The 24991-nt window shown below is 43.6% G+C and overlaps 1 non-coding gene across 1 annotated transcript; it reads right to left on the reverse strand.

Moving 5' to 3' along the window:
• Window positions 1–9011: 9011 nt before the first annotated feature.
• LOC119922168 lies at window positions 9012–9149 on the reverse strand. Its single transcript, XR_005448635.1, has one exon. It is a non-coding gene; the product is annotated as a small nucleolar RNA SNORA7 (small nucleolar RNA).
• Window positions 9150–24991: the final 15842 nt, after the last annotated feature.

Here is a 24991-nt window from a genome sequence, read left to right on the forward strand (position 1 = left end):
ATTCTAATCCTCCTCGACCTCTTAGCTGCCTTCGACACTGTGGACAACCCCCTTCTCCTCAACAGGCTATCCAACGTTGGCTTCACAGACTCTGTCCTCTCCTGGTTCTCCTCTTATCTCTCCGGCCATTCATTCTCAGTCTATTTTGTGGGCTCCTCCTCCTCCCCCCATACTGTAGGGGTTCCTCAAGGGTCAGTTCTTGGTCCCCTTCTGTTCTTTATCTACACTCACTCCCTTGGTGAACTCATTCGTTCCCACGGCTTCAACTTTCATCTCTATGCTGATGACACCCAAATCTACATCTCTGCCCCTGCTCTTTCTCCCTCCCTTCAGGCTCGTGTCTCCTCCTGCTTTCAAGACATTTCCATCTGGATGTCTACCCGCCATGTAAAACTCAATATGTCCAAGGCTGAACTCCTTATCTTCCCTCCCAAACCCTGCCCTCTCCCTGACTTTCCCATCACTGTTGACAGCACTAACATCCTTCCCGTCTAACAGGCCTGCAACATTGGCGTCAACCTCGACTCTGCTCTGTCGTTCACCCCTCACAACCAATCTCTCACCAAAACCTGCCAGTCTCACCTCCGCAACATCGCCAAGATCCGCCCTTTCCTCTCCATCCAAACCGCTACCCTGCTGGTTCAATCTCTCATCCTATCCCGACTGGATTACTGCATCGGCCTCCTCTTTGATCTCCCATCCTCCTGTCTCTCCGCACTTCAATCTATACTTCACGCTGCTGCCCGGATCGTCTTTGTGCAGAAACGCTCTGGGCATGTTACTCAATCAATCAATCAATCAATCAATCGTATTTATTGAGCGTTTACTGTGTGCAGAGCACTGTACTAAGCGCTTGGGAAGTACAAGCTGGAAACATATAGAGACAGTCCCTACCCAACAGTGGGTTCACAGTCTAGAAGGGGGAGACAGAGAACAAAACCAAACATACTAACAAAATAAAATAAATAGAATAGATAGGTACAAGTAAAATAAATAAATAGAGTAATAAATATGTACAAACATATATACATATATACAGGTGCTGCGGGGAAGAGAAGGAAGCAAGATGCGGGGGGTGGAGAGGGGGACGAGGGGGTGAGGAAGGAAGTGACTCAGTCTGGGAAGGCCTCCTGGAGGAGATGAGTTCTCAGTAGGGCCTTGAAGGGAGGAAGAGAGCTAGCTTGGTGGATGGGCAGAAGGAGGGCATTCCAGGCCCGGGGGAGGACGTGGGCAGGGGGTCGATGGCGGAACAGGAAGGCTGAGTAGGTGCGAATGAGGTTGTCGTTAATGAAACTTTGTGATAACAAGGGCATTTTTCCCGGGGTGGGGGGTGGGGGATTCAGTCAGGACAGGACCGGGAAGGGGGTCGGGGGGCACTATAAGGAAGGTCGCTTAAGTGCGTGGAGGTGGAAGCAAGGGGCGTCTATGGCGGCGCTCAGAGGAGAGGGGCCTTCCGGGAGCAGCGGGTGCCACGCGGTGTGGTGGCGGGCGGGCCTCTAGGGAACGGAGTCCCGGGCGTCTATGGGGGCGCTCTGAGGAGAGGATCATTCCTGGAGCACCGGGGAACACGCGGTGTGATGGCGGGCCTCTCAGGAACGGAATCCCGATCGTCTATGGCGGCGCGCTCTGAGGAGAGGATCCTTCCAGGAACAGCAAGGCCGCGCGGTGTGATGGCGGGCGGGCCTCTCAGGAACGGAGTCCCGGTAGTCTATGGGGGCGCTTTAAGGAGAGGATCCTACCAGGAGCAGCGGGGGCCACTCGGTGTGATAGCGGGCGGGCGGGCGGACCTCTCGGGACCGGAGTCCTGGGCGTCTACGGTGGCGCGCTCTGAGGAGAGGATCCTTCCGGGAGCAGCAAAGCCCCGCCTCAAAAATCTCCAGTGGCTCCCATTCAACCTATGCATCAAGCAAAAATTCCTCACGACTTCAAGGCTCTCCATCACCTCGCCCCCTCCTTCCTCACCTCCCTTCTCTCCTTCTACAGCGCAGCCCGCACCCTCCGGTCCTCTGTCGCTATCCCCCTCACTGTACTTCGTTCTCGCCTGTCCCAAAGTCGACCCCCGGCCCACGTCCTCCCCATGGCCTGGAATGCCCTCCCTCCGCACATCCGCCAAGCTAGCTCTCTTCCTCCCTTCAAAGCCCTACTGAGAGCTCACGTCCTCCAGGAGGCCTTCCCAGACTAAGCCCCCTTTTTCTTCTCCCCGTTCCCATCCCCTCCCTACAGCACCTGTATATACGTTTATATAGATTTATTACTCAATTTATTTTACTTGTACATATTTACTATTCTCTTTATTTTATTTTGTTAAAATATTTTGTTTTGTTGTCTGTCTCCCCATTCTAGACTGTGAGCCTGCTGTTGGGTAGGGACCATTTCTATATGTTGCCAACTTGTACTTCCCAAGCGCTTAGTACAATGCTCTGCACACAGTAAGCCCTCAATAGATACGAGTTTATGAATGAATGAATGAACACGGGGAAGGAGGGAGTGAAGGCTCCCCAAAGAAGGTCGCTTTTGTGGTGAGCGGGGGGCGGGGGGGGAGCACGGGGACACAATGTCCCATGACTCTGGTTGGCTACCTGGATGGACTAAAGCTTGCTTCAAGGGGTGAGTCTAGTGATAATGGGAGGGATCCCAGTCCAGGAGAGTTGGATGGTCAGCTGCAACTGTGCCTGCATATTTACTTATTGCATCTATGCTCCAGAGGGAACGTGGAAGAGTGTCACTGGTCCTTGGCAAGCTACTAGCGCTAGCATCAACTCCTCTGCACAGGTTCCTAGTCCTGAAGTCCAAAGATTGTGGCTCATCCACTGTCCTCTACGGTAGACTCCATTCGTTCATTCAATCATATCTATTGAGTGTTCACTGTATGTAGAGCACTATACTAAGCGCTAGACATATATTAAGATTCCATCACAACCAGAGTGGTCTGAAACAGACAAAAATGAATTTCTAATTCTTTTATAAATGTTCTTTGCCTCTAAATTAGTGACTCTCAACTGCATGCCATGACACTCTGATGTGACATTAGCATTTACTGAGAGATCATCAAGATTGCCAGCATTTACTGCCTCAATCTCTTTGCCTCTCTGCTTTCCTAACTAATCTCCCTCAAAGACCAATAAGATTAGGTTTCTCATTAATATGATTATCAGTTAAGAATGATCTTTTAATTTTAATTTCACATTTTGAAGATGTTCACTATTTGCTTTAAATGTATATCATTTAGACAAATGCCCCCCCCCCCAAATCTGTCATTCTCAGCCTCTCCTGTCATCTCTACTGCTCCTCCCTAAATTTTTTTCTTCATGAGGGCCTTCTTAATAATAATTGTGGTATTTGTTAACTGATTAATAATAATGATGATGGTACTTGTTAAGGACTTACTAGGTGTCAGGCAATGTACTGAATACTGCGGTGGATACAAACAAATTGAGTTGGACACAGTCCCTGTGCCATGTAGGGCTCACAGTTTCAATACTATGTGCCAAGCGCTGACTAGATATAAGATAATCAGGTTCCACACTCTAAGTAGAAGGGAGAACAGGTACTGAATCCCCACTTTGCAGATGAGGGAACTGAGGCAAAAAGAAGTTAAGTGACTTGCCCAAGTTCACAACAGCAGGTAAGTGGGGAAGATGGGATTAGAGCCCGGGTCCTCTGACCTCGGGCCCATGCTATTGCCATTAGGCTGAAGTGATTCTCCAGCTTCAGGCCATTGCAGAAAGGTTGTTATTGTGAAAACGTATGAGGAGTCCATAGGAAATTTTGATAAGTATTATCAGGGTTGTATTAATACAGTCAAGAAATGTAATGCTAAATGTTACACTGTTCATAGGAGTGACACTGTTCGTGGGGGTAGCTTGAGGGGGAAATGGATAGAGAAACATTTCTGACAGAGAAGCACATCTGTAAATTTCAGTTCTTAAAATAATCAGTTCTATCTTCACTATCTCATTATTATTATTTTAAAATGTGTGGGTGTGGAATTTAAAGGAACAAATTGTGTCTTTACAAAGTAGGAAAAAATGCTCCACCCCTTGAGCTACACACTGTGATTAGATGAAGATCTTCAACCGCTCACTCTCCACTGGTTCCTTCCCCTCTGCCTTCAAACATGCCCATGTCTCGCCCATCCTAAAAAAACCCTCTCTTGACCCCACCTCACCTTCTAGTTATCGCCCCATATCCCTCCTACCACTCCTTTCCAAACTCCTTGAACGAGTTGTCTACACTCGCTGCCTAGAATTCCTCAACAACAACTCTCTCCTCGACCCCCTCCAGTCTGGCTTTTCTCCCCTACATTCCACGGAAACTGCCCTCTCAAAGGTCACCAATGACCTCCTGCTTGCCAAATCCAACGGCTCATACTCTGTCCTAATCCTCCTGGACCTCTCAGCTGCCTTCGACACTGTGGACCACCCCCTTCTCCTCAACACGCTATCTGACCTTGGCTTCACAGACTCCGTCCTCTCCTGGTTCTCCTCTTATCTCTCCGGTCGCTCATTCTCAGTCTCTTTTGCAGGCTCCTCCTCCCCCTCCCATCCTCTTACTGTGGGGGTTCCCCAAGGTTCAGTGCTTGGTCCCCTTCTGTTCTCGATCTACACGCACTCCCTTGGTGACCTCATTCGCTCCCACGGCTTCAACTATCATCTCTACGCTGATGACACCCAGATCTAAAGCTCTGCCCCTGCTCTCTCCCCCTTTCTCCAGGCTCGCATCTCCTCCTGCCTTCAGGACATCTCCATCTGGATGTCTGCCCGCCACCTAAAACTCAACATGTCAAAGACTGAACTCCTTGTCTTCCCTTCCAAACCTTGCCCTCTCCCTGACTTTCCCATCTCTGTTGACGGCACTACCATCCTTCCCGTCTCTCAAGCCCGCAACCTTGGTGTCATCCTCGACTCCGCTCTCTCATTCACCCCTCACATCCAAGCTGTCACCAAAACCTGCCGGTCTCAGCTCCGCAACATTGCCAAGATCCGCCCTTTCCTCTCCATCCCAACCGCTACCCTCCTCGTTCAAGCTCTCATCCTATCCCGTCTGGACTACTGCACCAGCCTTCTCTCTGATCGCCCATCCTCGTGTCTCTCTCCACTTCAATCCATACTTCATGCTGCTGCCCGGATTATCTTTGTCCAGAAACGCTCTGGGCATGTTACTCCCCTCCTCAAAAATCTCCAGTGGCTACCAATCAATCTGTGCATCAGGCAGAAACTCCTCACGCTCGGTTTCAAGGCTCTCCATCACCTCTCCCCCTCCTACCTCACCTCCCTTCTCTCCTTCTACAGCCCACCCCGCACCCTCTGCTCCTCTACCGCTAATCTCCTCACCATGCCTCGTTCTCGCCTGTCCCGCCATCGACCCCCGGCTCACGTCCTCCCCGGGCCTGGAATGCCCTCCCTTGGCCTATCTGCCAAGCTAGCTCTCTTCCTCCTTTCAAGGCCCTACTGAAAGCTCATCTCCTCCAGGAGGCCTTCCCAGACTGAGCCCCTTCCTTCCTCTCCCCTTCGTCCCCCTCTCCATCCCCCCATCTTACCTCCTTCCCTTCCCCACAGCAGCTGTATATATGCATATATGTTTGTATATATTTATTACTGTATTTATTTATTTATTTATTTTACTTGTACCTATCTATTCTATTTATTTTATTTTGTTAGTATGTTTGGTTTTGTTCTTTGTCTCCCCCTTCTAGACTGCGAGCCCACTGTTGGGTAGGGACTGTCTCTATATGTTGCCAGCTTATACTTCCCAAGCACTTAGTACAGTGCTCTGCACACAGTAAGTGCTCAATAAATACAATTGATTGATTGATTGATTGATTGATTGGGAAGTACAAATCGGCAACATATAGAGATTGTCCTTACCCAACAACGGGCTCACAGTCTAGAAGGGGGAGACAGACAACAAAACAAAACAACTAGACAGGTGTAAATACCATCTGAATAAATAGAATTATAGTTATATACACATCATTAATAAAATGAATAGAGTAATAAAATATGTACAAATATACACAAATGCTGTGGGGAGGGGAAGATGGTAGGGCAGAGGGAGGGATGGGAGGCAATGGGGAGGGGAGAAGGAGGAGGAGAGGAAAAAAGGGTGGCTCATTCTGGGAAGGTCTCCTGGAGGAAGTGAGCTCTCAGTAGGGCTTTGAAGGGAGGAAGAGAGCTAGATTGGGGGATGTGTGGAGGGAGGGTATTATGGGCCAGAGGTAGGATGTGGGCCAGGGATCGATGGCAGTACAGGAGAGAACGAGGCACAGTGTGGAGTTTGCCTTTGACACTGTGGACCACCCCCTTCTCCTCAACACGTTATCTGACCTTGGCTTCACTGACTCCGTCCTCTCCTGGTTCTCCTCTTATCTCTCCGGTCGTTCTTTCTCAGTCTCTTTTGCAGGCTCCTCCTCCCCCTCCCATCCTCTTACTGTGGGGGTTCCCCAAGGTTCAGTGCTTGGTCCCCTTCTGTTCTCAATCTACACTCACTCCCTTGGTGACCTCATTCGCTCCCACGGCTTCAACTATCATCTCTACGCTGATGACACCCAGATCTACATCTCTGCCCCTGCTCTCTCCCCCTCCCTCCAGGCTCGCATCTCCTCCTGCCTTCAGGACATCTACATCTGGATGTCCGCCCGCCACCTAAAGCTCAACATGTCGAAGACTGAGCTCCTTGTCTTCCCTCCCAAACCTTGTCCTCTCCCTAACTTTCCCATCTCTGTTGACGGCACTACCATCCTTCCCGTCTCACAAGCCCGCAACCTTGGTGTCATCCTCGACTCCGCTCTCTCATTCACCCCTCACATCCAAGCCGTCACCAAAACCTGCCGGTCTCAGCTCCGCAACATTGCCAAGATCCGCCCTTTCCTCTCCATCCAAACCGCTACCCTGCTAATTCAAGCTCTCATCCTATCCCGTCTGGACTACTGCACTAGCCTTCTCTCTGATCTCCCATCCTCGTGTCTCTCTCCACTTCAATCCATACTTCATGCTGCGGCCCGGATTATCTTTGTCCAGAAACGCTCTGGACATATTACTCCCCTCCTCAAAAACCTCCAATGGCTACCGATCAATCTGCGCATCAAGCAGAAACTCCTCACCCTGGGCTTCAAGGCTCTCCATCACCTCGCCCCCTCCTACCTCACCTCCCTTCTCTCCTTCTACTGCCCAGCCCGCACCCTCCGCTCCTCCACCACTAATCTCCTCACTGTACCTCGCTCTCGCCCGTCCCGCCATCGACCCCCGGCCCACGTCATCCCCCGGGCCTGGAATGCCCTCCCTCTGCCCATCCGCCAAGCTAGCTCTCTTCCTCCCTTCAAGGCCCTGCTGAGAGCTCACCTCCTCCAGGAGGCCTTCCCAGACTGAGCCCCTTCTTTCCTCTCCCCTCGTCCCCCTCTCCATCCCCCCGTCTTACCTCCTTCCCTTCCCCACAGCACCTGTATATATGTATATATGGTTGTACATATTTATTACTCTATTTATTTATTTATTTATTTATTTTACTTGTACATTTCTATCCTACTTATTTTATTTTGTTGGTATGTTTGGTTCTGTTCTCTGTCTCCCCCTTTTAGACTGTGAGCCCACTGTTGGGTAGGGACTGTCTCTATGTGATGCCAATTTGTACTTCCCAAGCGCTTAGTACAGTGCTCTGCACATAGTAAGCGCTCAATAAATACGATTGATTGATTGATTGAGTTTAGTGGCAGAGGAGCAGAGTGTTCAGGCTTGGCTGTAGAAGAAGAGAAGGGAGGTGAGGTAGGAGGCCGCAAGGTGACGGAGAGCTTTGTAGCCAAGAGTGGGGGGTTTTTGCTTGATTTGAAGGTTGATAGGCAACCATTTTTGAGGAGGGGAGTGACATGCCCAGAGCATTTCTGTACAAAGATAATCAGGGCAGAAGAGTGAAGTATACACTGAAGTGGGGAGAGACAGGAAGATGGGAGAACAGAAAGGAGGCTAATTCAGTAATCGGGTCAGGATAGGATGAGAGAGAAAACGAGCAAAGCAGCAGTTTGGATGGAGAGGAGAGGGATGATCTTGGCGATGTTGTGGAGGTGAGACGGGCAGGTTTTGGTGATGGATTGGATGTGTTGGGTGAATGAGAGAGTGGAATCAAGAATGACACCAAGGTGCGGGTTTGTGAGATGGGAAGGATGGTAGTGCCATCTACAGTAACGGGAAAGTCAGGGAGAGGAAAGGGTTTGGGAGGGAAGATAACGAACTCCATCTTGGACATGTTGAGTTTTAGATAGCAGGCAGACATCCAGATTGAGATGTCCTAAAGGCAGGAGGAAATACAAGCCGGGACAGAGGGAGAGAGAACAGGAGTGTGGATGTAGATTTGGGTGTCATCAGTGTAGAGATGATAGTTGAAGCAGTGGGAGCGAATGAGTTCACCAAGGGAGTGAGTGCAGATGGAGAACAGAAGGGGACCAAGAACTGACCCTTGCAGAACCCCTACAGTAAGGTGATAGGAGGGGGAGGAGGAGTCCACGAAGGAGACTGTGAATGAACGGCCAGAGAGATAAGAATAGAACCTGGAGAGGATGAAGTTTGTGAAGTCAAGGTTGGGCAGTGTGTTGAGGAGAAAGGGGTGGTCCACAGTGTCGAAGGCAGCTGAGAAGTAGGGGAGGATTAGGATAGAGTAGGAGCCATTGGGTCTGGCAAGAAGGAGGTCATTGGTGAACTTTGAGGGCGCAGTTTTGGTGGAGTGTAGGGGATGGAAGCCAGATTGGAGGGGGTCTAGGACAGAGTTGGAGTTGAGGAATTCGAGGTAGAGGGTGTATATGACTCGTTCGAGGAGTTTGGAAAGGGAGGGTAGGAGGGAGACAAGACAATAACTAGAAGGGGCAGTGGCGTCAAGGGAGGGATTTTTTTGAATGGGGGAGATGTGGGCATGTTTGGTAAATGATAAATATTTTATCATTGCCTTCTGGGCAGTAAACCAGAGTCTCTGCCCTCAACACTCTTCCATGCCACTGTTGCCCAGCACAGATCAGGTGAGTTTGGACTTCTAGCAGATTGCCTTCCACTCACTAGCCACTTCTCAAGCCAGGAATGGAATGGGTATGACTCTGTTTGACTGTCCCTCCCATAGCTGAGACTGGTAGAGTACTGAAAACTCTCCAGGTATAATTGTGAGAGAGGTTCTGAGGTGCTATCAAGAAAAATATAGTGTAGTTTAGTTCAGATACACCTAAGGTTTGGATTTGGGAACTGTCAGGGGAATCGACTAAATAAAGCAATTGGTTGAATGGTCGTGGAGAAGCTTAGAGAAGCAATTAAGATTACCTCAAGGACTTGGGAGTAATTGGTTTATTGGATATTTCCACTGGGGACAGGAATGACAATGGAAATGAGATTACACATTCACTAGACTTCCACCAGAGATGCTCTGAAGGCAAAGTGAGATGCAGAGCTAGATAAAAGATTTCAGTACCCAATATCCAAACCGATCAAATAGAATAAAATTCAAATTGATCACTCCATCAAAGGTATTTATCCACAATTTATTCAAGTCTTAACACTATACTAAATGCTTGGGAGAGTTCAGCAGAAGAAAGCACACATTACTACCATCAAGGAGTTCCCTTTATTATAGGTAAGACAGACAGACAAAAATTGTTCACAAACAATGAAAGCAGGAGAAAATAGAATGATACGATCATTAGATGAATGAATATGTCAAGATGAAACAACTGAATACATAATGAGGTATAGGAATAAATGATAATGAACATTTAATTCTGCTATTGTCCAAGTTTTCTTTGCACCCTTTGGCTTGAATGTTACTAGGTAATTAAAGAATGATAACAGCCTGATGGAATATCAGAAGAATCAGGCTGTGAGCATACCTGCAGAATGAGAAAAGCATGTGACACAGCATGAGTTCTGAACACAGGATACAACTCTCACATTCAGAAGAAAACTGGTTTTAGACATCTGGGCTGAAGATGGATGCGAAATGCAAAAAATCATGTTTATTGCTATGAATGGACCAATGTGACTGATTCACATCTAGTTTGCAATTCTTGACTTTAAAAAGACCGTTCTTTTAAAGCAATCACCTTCCACAGTGCATCTTTCACCTCTTTGTTCCTCAGACTATAGAGATCACTGAGTTCAGCACGGGGATCAGTATCATATATCACATGGACACTATTTTTTTTTGAACCACTGAGAAGCTGGAACTGGGCAGCAGATAAATAAACACCGTGGTTCCATAAAATAAAGTGACTGTCATTAGGTGAGAAGCACATGTGAAAAAGGCTTTTTGCCTTCCCCCAGGGCAGTGTATTTTAAAAATAGCCAGCAGGATGTACACATATGATATCAGTGTGGTCAGAACGGTAACCAGCATACTGACATATCTGGAAGCAGCAGGAAGGACTTGGGCAATCCTGGAGTCTGAAAGAACAGCTTCAACAATGGAGGGTCGTCACAATATAAGTGATTAATTTCATGAGATACACAGAAGGACAAACTAAATACACTTGCTACACAGATCACAGTATTCAGGCAACTGTCCAGGTAAGAAGCAGTAACTAGTAAAGCACACAGCCTCTGAGGCATGCAAACCATATACAGGAGGGGTTTACAGATTGCTACATATCGATCATATACCATCACTACTGGAAGATAGTACTCTACTACCCCAAATGTAGCCGCAGCTCAGAGCTGGGCCACACATCCTGGGTTAGAAATGTTTTTCTTGTCCACTAAGAAATTTGCCAGCATTTTAGGGGTGACAGACGATGAATAACATGAATCAGAGAAAGACGGTTGGCTAAGGATAAATGAATCCTTGCTTACGAATCAAGCAAAGACTCCTCACTCTTGGCTTCAAGGCTCTCCATCACCTCGCTCCCTCCTACCTCACCTTCTATCTCTCCTTCTACAGCTAAGCCTGAACACTCGTCTTCTCTGCCACTAACCTCCTTACTGTGCTTTGTTCTCACCTGCCCAGCCATCGACCCCCGGCCCACATCCTTCCCCTGGCCTGGAATGCCTTCCCTCCACACATCTGCCAGGCTAGCTCTCTTCCTCCCTTCAAAGGCTTACGGAGAACTCACCTCCTCCAGGAGGCCTTCCAAGACTGAGCCCCCTTTTTCCTCTCCTCCTCCCCTTCCCCCCATTGCCCTACCTCCTTTCCCTCCCCACAGCACTTGTATATATTTGTACAGATTTATTACTCTATTTATTTTACCTGTACATATTTACTATTCTATTTATTTTGTTAATGAGGTGCATATAGCTATAATTCTATTTGTTCTGATGATTTTGACACCTGTCTACATGTTTTGTTTTGTTGTCTGTCTCCCCCTTCTAGACTATGAGCCCGTTGTTGGGTCGGGACCATCTCTGTATGTTGCCGACTTGTACTTCCCAAGCGCTTAGTACAGTGCTCTAAGTGTTCAATAAATACGATTGAATGAATGAGTAAGGAAAATGTACATGGGAGTGTGAAGTTGTGGCCTGACTCTAATGATTAAAATGATGAGCAGATTTCCCAGAAGAGTGACCACATAGATGAGGAGGAACAGCATGAAGAGGGGGATCTGTAACTGGGATCACTCGTTAATCCAGACAGAACGAACTCACTTAAAGGTGTGTTATTTCTGTTGGCCATTCCGTGCCCCTCTGTTATGTGGGAAGTAAATGAACTACACCATTGACATTGCAGTGCTTAGAGGTCCAGAGAAGTAGCATTCCTAATAAAACCAAAAGTTGGAAAGACCAGAGAACTTGAAGAACTGATAAAGATCCCTTTGCCTGGAAATCTCTCCCTTCTCGATTGTCCAGATCGCAGCCCTTTCTATCTGAAGAGCCCTTCTAAAATCACATCTTATCCATAAGGTCTCAGCCAGAAGGTCTTTCTCTTATTTGCTATCTACCCAGATAGTGATGATGATGATGATGATGATGATGATGATGATGTGTGCTAAGCACTTCCTACATACCCAGCCCAAGCTAATCAGAGTGGACCTAATTCCTGTCCCACATAAGGCTCGCGGTCTGAAAGTGCCCCAACTACCGCTTCAGTAAAATACTTCTGTAACAACCCACAACACTTCTTTCATATTATGTACAAAATTAGTTAAGCACTAATTCATACACTCTCCTTGTTCTACTTCCTTTTTATCTCTCTTCCATCCTACATTATAAGCTTCTATTGGACAGGGGTCATGCTAATAATTCATGTCTACTAATCCTCTAGACTGTAAGCTCATTGTGGGCAGGTGATGTGTCTGTTTATTGTTGTATTGTACTCTTCCAAGAGCTTAGTACAGTGCTCTGCACAAAGTAAGTGTTCAATAAATACTACTGAATGAATTGTACTCTCCTCAATGCTTGGTACAATGTGTTGCAATTACAGATCCTCAATAAGTTTAATTTATTGATTGATCTTCACCACTGCCTAAGGATGATAGTTGCTACGTCCCTGGCCTGTGCTTCAGGCCCTCAGATCTCCCATTGAAGCCAGGACTTACTGAAGACCTTTGAGCAATCGATTACCCATTACACTTGTTACGTATCTTACATACAAAATTATGTAAGCACTAATTTTAGGTAGGCACTAATCCTTATCCACTTTTCCTACATCCTACTCATCTATCTTCCCTTCTACATTATTATAAGCTCCTATTGGACAGAGGTCATGACTACTAATTCTATTATACTCACCTCAATGCTTGGCATAGTGTGTTGCATGTAACAGGTCCTCACTAAGTCACTAGTCTGGGCTTCAGGCCCTCAGATCTTCCACTGAAGCCAGAACTTACTGAATGGTTCCCTCTCACAGCAATTCTTAATTCAGTTACAGAACATTTCTTCCAAGGCACCAGTACACACTACTCCAACCCTCTACTTTCCTGGAGAGCTCACTCATCCTTATTGTTGACCCTCTCTATCATGACTTCATTTCCTTTATCCTTACGATTTCATTTCTCCCCATTACACATATTACCTGTAGCAGCTCCTCCACCATGTTCTTAAATAAACTTCAGTGGGGAATTTCTTTGTCACACTCACAAAATTGCCTTATTTCAATTTTTTTCTCCATCTCCCATTTTTCTTCATTATAAACCTCCATTTAAAATTTAGAATCTCCTCTTCCTTGTCTTCTAGACATTCCACTTCTTTGAAAGCTTTCTTCTTTGGTTGAAAAGTTTAGTAGCTAATGAAGGTAGACTATTTTCAAATATTAAAAATGATGTGAGGTCTAGAAATAAAATGGAAGAGAAAATTAACCTGAAATTCTTCCCCTGAAGAAGACCCATGTTAGTAAACTCAGGAACTGCTTCCTTAAGTTATAAAAACAAGCTGCAGTCTACACGTTTCAACAACTACATTTTTGAATATTTTTCCCCAGATGATTTTCTAAATAGCTACAATGATCAATTCATTAAGAAAAATCTTGATGCACCATTACTACCAAAATTGAAACAAAAAGAAAATAATTTCTTCAAAATTGATCTTGGCAAATTTATGAGCTATTTCAGTGAAAGTAAGTATGGGAAGACCATGATATTTGTAGGAAAATATTTACTATGATACAAATTACTCTATCCAGTAGCAGAATAGAGTATTATCTCAAAAGGGCTCTGCTTTACAATTTAGTGCATCTCTTCACTTAAACTATAGACTTTTCTGATTGAAATTAAAAATCCTGACAATAATTAATGTAATCAGAGAAGCCTGTAGCCAACGCACACAGAGGAAACAACGCCTAACTGATTTCTAAATGAATCTAGAAGATAAGATCAACAGTAACCTTCTGCAAAATAAGTTCCCCTTTTTTCGAAGAAAAGGTTTTTGGGATAACATCTATACCTGTGGAAGTGTCTGGAAAAAGCTTACGTTTCTTAACCATCAACAGAAACAGACACTGTAAGCTGCTTTTAGCTTCGTGGCTGGGACCAACTCTATTGTATTGCACTGTCCCAAGAGCTTAGTTCAGTGCCCTGCACACAGTAAGCACAACATAAATGCCAATTATTGATTGACTGAGGAGGTGGAGGGACAAGTCAATGAGTTTTTCCCAGATGAAGAAGGGAAAGGGACAATTATCCTCTTCAAACCAAAGCAACCCTGGGCTTAAGAATGAGCCTACGCTTTCATGCCCATTCCTGCACCCTGACATCGTAAACTCAAGAAGAGCTGACCTCTGTGGATTTACATAATCTCAATCTAACCTTCTGCTAGGGAGGTAGAGGAAGAGAAGGCCGACTGCATGATAAAATTCCAAGAGTTCAATGAATGATGTTGGATATGAAAAGAGTTATCACCCAAGGCTCAAAAGCACTGCACTAGATAACAGAGGCATGTTTATATTGGAATTAGTGGTGTTTGGGGATTATGTCCCTCAATTCCTCTGTCGCCGAAGTGAAAAACATTATTTTATTGCTCTTTAGATTCACCCAGGGGCCGAGAATAATCACCTGCAGGACCTCACAATAGCTCCAGAATCCCAAGGGATAGGGTCATTTTTGCTAAAAAGGAATTTCCGTATTATCAACAAAGAAATCTAAATTACCCCTCAGAGAAATCTCACACAGCATTGACTGGAGCTACCAAGGTTTCTTAATCAAGGACTTCACCTCAACCACCTCATAATGATGTGAGCCTAAGTTAGGACAGGGGCTGTGTCCACCTTGATTTGCTTCTATCCACCCCAGGGCTTAGAACAGTTCCTGGCACATAGTAAGAGCTTAACAAATGCCATAATAATTATTAATTATTGTCTATCTAAACAAAGTAGCATGGCCTAGTGGATACAGAACAACCCTGAGAGTCAGAAGGATTTGGCTTCTAATCCCAACTCCACTATTATCGGCTGTATGACCCTGGTCAAGTCACTCAATTTCTCTGTTCCTCAGTTACCTTACCTGTAAAAATGGGGACTAAGATTGTGAGCACCATATGAGACAATGGACTGCACTCAACTTGATTAGATTTTATCAAACCCAGCAGTTAGTACAGTATCTGGCACATAGCAGGCACTTAACAAATTTCATAGAAAAAAAAACAGTAAAGAAAGAGCAAATTTCTAGGTTCTAAATTTTCCCAGTTAAAAGCCCCTCCTGGTCATTTGTTACAGACTTTGGGAAACACCTTCACTCTTTTAGGATAAACAACCATTTATAGCAGTACCAGTAATGATTAGGAAGCAAGGATTCTGGGTGTCAGTGGTATTTATTCAGTGCCTTCTGTGTTCAGAAAACTGTATTAAGCACTTAGGAGAGAACAATAGAGTCGAGTTTGTAGACATGGTCCCTGCCTCACGGACCTTAAATCTGATCACTTCCTCACAGCAGAAAGAGTGTTCTTACCTCTGGAACCCAAAAGGAGGACAGGAGATTGTGTTCCTTACTTAATCTATCAACAGTTTTAATGAACACCAATTGTGAGGAGAGCATTGTAATCAGTGCTTACAATAGAGTTGCTAGACACCATCTCTGACCTCAAAGAGCATATAATCTAGGGAAAGAATCAGACACTAAGATACTATGCAGGTAGGGGGAAAGAGGAAAGTGAGTTCCTTAAAAGTTCTTAAGAACTCTATATGTGAGTTCTTAAGAGTTGGGTGTGTATGCAACTACTCCATGTGGTTTAGAGAACATGTCTACTAACTCTGTTGTATTTCTCTCTCCCAAGTGCTTAGTACAGTGTTCTGCATACAGACAATGCTCTGCATACAGTAAGTGCTCAGTAAAAATCATTAAGCGATTGACTGATTGATTTAGAGTACACATATGCAAGGTTGGTACAAAGGGCTGGGATAGCAGTTGTGGGCATAACATCGGTGGTGTGGGAGGTAAATTAATCAGGGAAGACTTTCTGGAGGAGATGAGAGAGAGGGGAGTTCCAGGAAGAAGGAAGGATATAAACAGCATGGGCTCAGTGGAAAGTGCCAAGGCTTAAGAGTCGGAGGTCGTGGGTTCAAATCCCAGCTCTGCTGCTTGTCAACTGTGTGACTTTGGGCAAGTCACGTAACTTCTCTATGCCTCAGTTACCTCATCTGTAAAATGGGGATTAATACTGTGAGCCCCCTGTGGGACAACCTGATCACCTTGTATCCTCCCCAGTGCTTAGAACAGTGCTTTTCACATAGGAAGTGCTTAGCAAATGCCATTATTATTATTATTATTATTGTTATTATTATATAAGCTAACATCAGGGGAGGGAGGTATGGGAACAAGACACAGTATATATGTTAGCTTGAGAATTTTCCTCCTGGTAATGATTTTTAAGATTGACAGGAATTGTGTATATTCTGAAACATCGGAAAAATATGCAATGAAATTTATGAATTTCACAGGAAATGAGGTCTCTCTAAGATCTATGTATACTGTGCATTTAGGGAAAGAAGTTCAGTCACTCAGGATCATGTCAATCTAGTTTCATGGGCAACTAAATAAAGGTACTGGAAAATTGAATCAAGAACATACCTCCTCTGCCTTCAACAACAAATATACTAGGAAAATCTACATAACACAAAATGAAAAACAAATTGGAAATATCAAACAATGTTTTTACTGATCTTTAAAACTGCGGAATTTGTTAGGCACTTACAGTGTGCCACTGTATTAAGCTCCCAGGGGAGATATAAGATAATCGCTTTGGAACCATTCTCTGCCCCACAGGCAAGTGACAGTCCAAATAGGATGGAGTAAGATTTAATCCCCATTTTACAGATATGGTACCTGAGGCACAGAGAAGTTAAGTGACTTGCCCAAGATCATTCAGCAGACAAGTTATGGATCGGGGATTAGAGCCCATGACCTCTGATTCTCAGGCCCATGTTTTGTACACTAGGCCATGCTACTTTTCACTGCTCTGTGCCAAGCACTATCCTAAGCATTTGGGAGAGTACAGTAGAAGTCAAAGAAATGATACTTGTCATCAAGGAACTTACAGAAACCTCTTGTATTTCACTATACCTTACAAAATTTCCTCGTTTTCCAGCCATCCAAAGAGAAGTCTGCTGTGTCCCCATTCAAGGACTGAAAAAGCTTTAGAATGTGATCACACAAGCAGGGTCTTCTAGACGATTGCTTCTTGATATATGATGGAGGAGCCTGACTGAATGACAGTCACTGCTGAGGGGTTCTGGTAACCTTTGTGTTGCCTTCACACCTCAACTGCCTCTTTGCCCAGAGGTTAGGAATTGGGCCCAGGCCACCATCAAGAGGCAGAGTTAGTGGAGAGACCTGGAGGCTGCAAACATCTTGAATGTCATCTGTCAATTGCATTCATTCATTCAATCATATTTCTTGAGCACTTGCTGTGTGCAGAGCACTATACAAAGCCCTTGGGAAAGTACAATACAACAATAAACAGTGACATTCCCTTCCCACAAGAGCTCACAGTCTAGAGTGGGGAAGAGAGACATAATGGAAGTAAATAAAATTATGGATATGTACATAAGTGTTGTGGGGCTGGGAGGGAGGAGGATCAAAGGGACAAATAAAATTACATATATGTACATATGTACTTTAAGGCTGGGAATGAGAAAGAACAAAGGGAACAAGTCAGGGCAATGCAGAAGGGAGTGGAAGATGAGGAAAAATGGGGCTTAGTCTTGGAGGAGTTGTACCTTCAATATGGCTTTGAAGTGGGGGAGAGTGATTGTCTATCGGTTAGAGGAGGGAGAGCTTCCAGGCCAGAGGCATGACTTGGCCTAGGGGTGGACGGTGAGACAGGCGAGATCGAGGCACAGTGAGAACGTTAGCACTAGGTTAGCAAAGTGTGTGGTCTGGGTTGTAGAAGGGGATTAGTGAGATGAGGTAGAAGGGGACAAATCAATCAAGTGAAGATGCTTACATCAAGACTTGTTATCTATGGCTGGAGTAATATTTACTGAATTGGTACTGGCAACTACCGCTCACATTGGTTTGACATTAAAGGGAAGTACAGATTACCACCAGAAGATTCCTTTAAAAAATTGAATTGGCAATGAATTAATCAGTTAGTGAATCTGTTTTTAAGTAGACTTGTTTTTGTCACTTTCATGTAAATATTTTCGTGTCTGTTTTTCTTGGGTCTTTTACAGAGAAATTGGAACAGATTATAGGAGGTAAGCAAACTATCAGAGGGGGTGTGGCAAGAAGCAACTTGCCTTTGTGGATACTGCCTAGGTCTGGGAGTGAGAAGGACCTGTGTTCCTAAACCTAGCTCCACCACTTTGCTGTGGGACCTAGGGCAGGTTACTTAACTTCTCTGTGACTCAGTTACCTCATCTGTAAAATGGGAATTAAGACTGAGAGCCCCTTGTGGGACGTGGACTGTGTTCAACATTGTATATACCCCAGAGTTTATTACTGGAACATAGTAAGTGCTTAACAAAAAATAAAATCAGTACTAACCAATTTTGCTCTTAGGAAAACAAGTATAGATATCAGATATCACTTTGTTTTCTGAGACTGTCAGCTCACTGTGGGCAGGGAATGTGTCTACCAACTCTGTCGTATTGTACTCTCCAAAGCGCTTAATACAGTGCTCTGCACATAGTAAGGGCTCAGTAAATAATATTGATTGATTTCCATTTATTAAACTTGCACTAAATCCAACACAATGTAAATCATTATCAGATTAATATTCTTCCCATTAGAGCCACAGATTAAAATAGTTGCACCATTTGGGAAAAGGAGGATTTTTGAAAATTCTGTGTCCCCAATTCCTCTGACAGGTTATCATAGATGTCACACACCATGGGTCGATTAACCTGTACCCTAATAGTGATTTTAAACAGCAGAGTGAGTCTTCTGAAGAGTTCTAAAACGATTTAACAGTAAAAGTAGATTTTTGTCTCCCAGGATCCCCTTAGCTGAGCAAGGGAGACAGCTCATTTTTCCAGTCATCTCAGCAACAACGCTCCCAATACTCTTGTGACTATGTGTGGAAAGGTAGGAGGGAGAAGCAGGCTTCTGTAGAACAACATCATAAATATGCCATCTTCAGGTTTGTACAGAGGGATATGGGAGGTTATAGAAGCATCTCCTCCTCTCCTGTCCTTACACGCACACACTTTGGCAAGTGCCTTAATGAGAGGGATCAAGTCTAATAATTCTATTGAAATCTTCTTAGGGCTTAGTTCAGGGCTGGACACCAATAACTTCTCAGTATATGTTAGTGATTGATTCGTTACTCAGCTGCAATATATGTGCATAAACCCAATCCACAAAGCTGGAGGCAGGGAAGGGGGAGGAGCTCAGATTTGGCATATCTGGAATTGACATTTCAGAGGACTAGCGGTGTTAGTCATTTTCTTTTAATGTATATTAAGCTTTTAACTATGCCAGAAACTGAAGTAGATATAAGATATTAGGTTGGACATGGTCCCCGTCCCAAATGAGGCTCACAGTCTTAATCCCCATTTTACAAATGAGGGAACTGAGGCACAGAGAAGTTTGAGACTTGCCTAAAGTCACACAGCAGATACGTCACAGAGCAGGGATCAGAACCCAGGTCCTCTGACTCATAGGCCAGTGCTCTTTCCACTAGGCCCTGCTGCTTCTCTAAAATGTTATTATTATTATTATTCCTATTATTATTATTATTCCTATTATTATTATTATTATTATTCATCGACGTGGGTCAACCCCCGGCCCACGTCATTCCCCTGGCCTGAAATGCCCTCCCTCTGCACATCCGCCAAGCTAGCTCTCTTCCTTCCTTCAAGGCCCTACTGAGAGCTCACCTCCTCCAGGAGGCCTTCCCAGACTGAGCCCCCTCCTTCCTTCCCCCCTCCTCCTCCTCTCCATCCCCCCTGCCTTACCTCCTTCCCTTCCCCACAGTACCTGTATATATGTATATATGTTTGTACATATTTATTACTTTATGTATTTATTTTACTTGTACATATCTATTCTATTTATTTTATTTTGTTAATATGTTCGGTTTTGTTCTCTGTCTCCTCCTTCTAGACAGTGACCCCACTGTTGGGTAGGGACCGTCTCTATGTGTTGCCAACTTGTGCTTCCCAAGCGCTTAGTACAGTGCTCTGCACACAGTAAGTGCTCAATAAATACGATTGATTGATAATCATATTAATAACATCAATATCTTAATGTATACTCAGGACAGTAATACTTTCTCACATTTGAGACTTGCACAGATTTAAAATGAAGAAGTGTTTGATGGATTAAGCAATTTCAATCATGCTTTAGTCTTCAAGATGTATCTGAATTGAATAACATTCTGATTTGGAACATCCACACTGTGGGTGCCCTACCTAGAAATCCTTCCTCAGAAGGCTCTGTGACTGATAAGCTCTGCCCAATGGCTTAGGGCAAGTCTCCCAACTTGCTCTCCAAAGTTAGCCCTACCCTATTGAAAGGTTAGCAAGAAAAGTAAAATCAGTTCAAAGATACCTAAGGAATGGAGAGGTCATGCTATTTGTCAATGACACTAAGTAGGGAAAGTGGTTGAAAGGTGAAGAAGACTAGAAGTGCAACAAAGATTTCCTCAGGACTTGCAAGCAATTACTTTCTTGGCTACTGGCAATGGAGAGAGAAATGAAAAGGGAAATGAGAATATGCAGTGACTAGACTTTCACTAGACATGTCTTTAAGAAATGAAAAAACCCAAGTTGGAAGCAAAGTTTCTTTACAGATAATTCAAACCACTTTATGGAAACAAAATTCAAATTAATCAATAAATCAGTTGATGGTTTTCATCTAGACTTACTGAGTGTTTATCACTAAACTGAGTGTCTGGGAAAGTACAGCAGAAGCAAAGCAGACATTACATGCCATCCAGGAGTTTCCTATGTTATTGGAGAGACAGTCTACAATTGTTTACAATGAGAGCAGGAGGAAAAAGAATTATATAATTGGTAGATGAATGACTATGTTGAGATGGAATAACATAATATGTAATGAAATATACCACTGAGTATGTGTAAACTTCCAATTCCATTATAGCACACGATTTTTTTTTTTACATTTTTTAGCTAGAGCATTATTGGGAAATTAGGAAAAAATCTCTGGAAACGTGGGCCCAACTGGAAACGTCTTGTGGTATCAGAAGAAACGAGCTGTGAGCATAGCTGCAGAATGAGTCAGTCAGTCAATCATATTTATTGAGTGCTTACTCTGTGCAGAGCACTCTACTCAGCACTTGTGGGTATACAATATAACAGACATTCCCAGCCCACTATGAGCTACCAATCTAGCACAGCACATGCCATAGCACGAGTTCTCTTCAACCAAGGGTTTTGCAAGAACAGAAACCTCGCATTAGAAAAGGATGGATGTGAAATGCAAAAATCCTGTTTATTTTTATTATTTTACCAGTTTAAATAATTCACACTCTACTGTGTGATTCTTGACATTTAAAATCAGTCAATTAATGGTATATATTAAGCACTTATTTTGTGCAGAGCACTGTACTAAGCACTTGGGAGAGTATGCTATGGCAGAATTAGCCAATCCGTTCCCTGGCCATAACCTTCCATAGGACATCTTTCACCTCTTTGTTCCTCAGATCATTGGGTTCAGCATTGGGATCAGTATCATACAGCACTCGGACACCAGTTTTTTCTGATCCACTGAGAAGCTGGAACTGGGTAGCAGATAAATAAACATTGTAGTTCCATAGAATTAAGTGACCATCATTAGGTGAGAGGTGCATGTGAAGAAGGCTTTTTGTCTTTCTCCAGAGAGGAATATGAGAATATGCTGTGACTAGACTTCCACTAGACAAGCCTTTAAGAAATGAAAATACCCAGGTTGGAAACAGAGTTTCATTACAGATAATTCAAATCAGTTTATTGAAGGAAAATTCAAATTAATCAATAAATCAATTGATGGTTTTCATCCAGACTTACTGAGTGTTTAACATTAAACTGAGTGTCTGGAAAGTACAACGGAAGCAAAGCAGATTTTAAAAATAGCCAGCAGGATGTAAACTGCATAGAGTGACTGCATAGATGACGAGGAACAGCATGAAGAGGGTGATCTGTAACTGGATCACTCGTTAACCCAGGCAGAATGAACTCACTCAGAGTGGTGTGATTTCCATTTGCCATTCAGTGTCCTTTCGTTAGACTGGAAGAAAATGAACTACACTATGAACATTGCAGTGGTCTGAGGTTCAGGGATGTAGTATTTCTATTCAAAACTAAGACTGGAAAATGGAAGAGAACAAGATTTTTTATGAAATTACAAATATTTATGTTCCATTCATTCAATGGTATTTATTTGTAAAATCCATTTCAGCAGTGAACATGTCTACCAACTTTGTTTTATTGTATTCACCCAAGTGCTTAATTCATTGCTCTGCACACAGTAAGTGGTTAATAAATGACATTAAAGGAATGCATGCTGCTCGTTGTGGTCTGGGATCATGTCTCCACCAAATATTGTACAGTCTTTAGTATTTAGCACATTGTTCTGCACATAGTAGGTGCCCAGTAAATACCTTTTTTAAAATGTCCTATTTCCTCTTGCCTCCTTAACATCTCTAGTAGATATCCTGCTTAGTATGTGCAAAACTGTTTTCCTCCCAGATCCTCTCCTCCATCCTGTTTTTCCAACGCAGTTGACAGCACTACCAACTTCCTTGTGTCAGATGCCCAATTCCTTGGCATTATCCTCATCTTCTCCCTCACTTTCAATCTCTCTGCCTGTAACTCCCTCCCACGTCAATTCTAACAAACCACAGCTCACTCCATCTCCAGAACCCTTATGATTTCACGTATCATCCAGGAGACATTTTCTGATTAATTTCTCATCTACAAATTTAATAATAACAATTATTATTGTTGGGATATTTATTTAGCATTTAATCTGGGCCAAGAACTGGGCTGAGCACTACATTAAATACATGATAATCAAAACAGACACAATCCCTGTCCTACATGGGCTAACTGTCTAAGAGGAGCTCAACCACCACTTCAGGACTTAATAATAATAACAATAATAATAATAATAATAATAATGATAATAACAATAATAATAATAATGGTATTTGTCAAGCACTTACTATGTGCCAGTCAATGTACTAAGCACTGGGGTGAACACAAGCAAATCGAGTTGGACACAGTCCGTGTCCCATGTGGGGCTCACAGTCTCAATCCCCATTTTACAGATGAGGGAACTGAAGCCCAGAGAAGTGAAGTGACTTGCCCAAGGCCACACAGCAGAGGAGTGGTGGAGCCCAGGTTAGAACCTATGGCCTTCTGACTCGCAGGCCCTTGCTCTATCTACTACACCAGCTATGCTTCCACCCTTAATACTTCTGTATATGGAAAACATACCCTGTCAATTACACGGTAATACATAGCCTTATCCATATTTTCATCTTCCTCCTAACTGTAATTTATTTTAGTGTCTATCTGCCCTGCTATAATGTAAGGTCCTCAAAGGTAGGAATGATACCTACTAATTCTATTTTACTCTCCCAGGTGCTTGGTACAGTGTTCTGCACAAACCGATTCTTAAGAAATTCAGTTGACTGATTGACCTTCACCACTGGATCATTGGTCTGGAATGCAGGCCCTCAGGTCTCCCATTAAACCCACAATGTACTGAAAGGTGGTCTACGGGAAAGAGAACAGGCTGGGAGTCAAAGGTCCTGGCTTCTAATCCCAGCTCTACCACTTGTCTGCTGTGTGACTTTGGGCAACTCACTTGACTTTTCTGAGCCTCAGTTCCCTCACCTTTAAAATGGAGAGTTAATCTTACGTTGACTGTGAGTCCTGTGTGGGACAGGGAAATTGTCCAATCTGATTATCTCGTATCTACTCCAATCATTATAGCAATAAAAATGATAATAATAGTAATAATAATGATGATGCTTATGATTATGATGAAAATAATGGCTTCTCACAGTAGTTCTTAGTTTGCTCAAGGAAGATTTCTTCCCAGGAACCAATGCACATTACTCCAAACCTCTACTATCCCACAGAGCCCAATCATTCTTGTTTCTGGTCCTAATCATCTTGACTCCATTTCTTTCATCCTCAAGAGCATATTACCCCCAGTACTCATATTAATTATAGTAATTATTCCACTACATCCCTTAATGTACTTAAATAGGGAATTTGTATTGGATTGTCATACTCACCAAATCACCTTATTTCACTTTCTAAAAGCCTGCCTTTTTTTATTTGAACTTCCAGTCATCTAACATTCAATGTCTCCTTTCACTTTCTTCTAAGACACTCCATCTCTTAGAAAGATTTCTTCTTTCAAGAACATTTAGTAGTCAGTGAAGATAAAGTAAGTCATATCATGAAGGATGATTATAGATCTGGAAATCAAGCAGAACAAAGAATGACCTGAAAGTCTTCAACCAAAGGAGGTATTTTGGCAATGAACCCGCTTAAGCAATCACAGAAGCTGCTTCCTTAAATTATAATATAAGCAGCATTCTACATTTTCCAACAACCTTTACAACGTGTAGATTCAAGTACCTCATTTAAAAAAATACTACAAAATTGTTTGACACTATGTTTGTGTTATTATATTTCAACAAAGTGTGAAATGACTATGTCCTGTAGGAAAGTATTTACTATGAAATAAATTGCTCTTCTTATCATTTAGAAAATCAAATGGAGGTTCTCTTCAACAGGGCTCTGCCTCACAACTTGGTGCCTCTCCACACTTGGTCAAATTTCTGCTCTAAAATTAAAATTTTAATGAATGTTCAATGCAGTCAGAAAAGCCTGCAGCCAATGCACACACAGAAACAATGTCTGATAGATTTTTAAAGGAGTGCAAAATAATGAGGCCAACTGTAATGTCCAGTATACAGGATTCTCTTTTTCTTTGATCAGAAGCCTTTTGGAAAGACATCTGTACTGTTGGAATGTTTAGTTATTTTCAGACCAGCGACAGTTGATGTTCTCAGGGATGTTTGTGATTACTCCTGCACCTCCACCTACTGGCTATTTAGAGAAAATTTGAGGCCTAGAGAAACTGTTCGCTGCTCACTTGGTTGTGACTAAATTGTCCATGCTGGTTCTTCACTTCCCTAGGAGA

Source organism: Tachyglossus aculeatus, unplaced genomic scaffold (genome assembly GCF_015852505.1).
Source record: "Tachyglossus aculeatus isolate mTacAcu1 unplaced genomic scaffold, mTacAcu1.pri SUPER_6_unloc_5, whole genome shotgun sequence".
In the NCBI taxonomy this organism is placed as follows: Eukaryota; Metazoa; Chordata; class Mammalia; order Monotremata; family Tachyglossidae; genus Tachyglossus; species Tachyglossus aculeatus.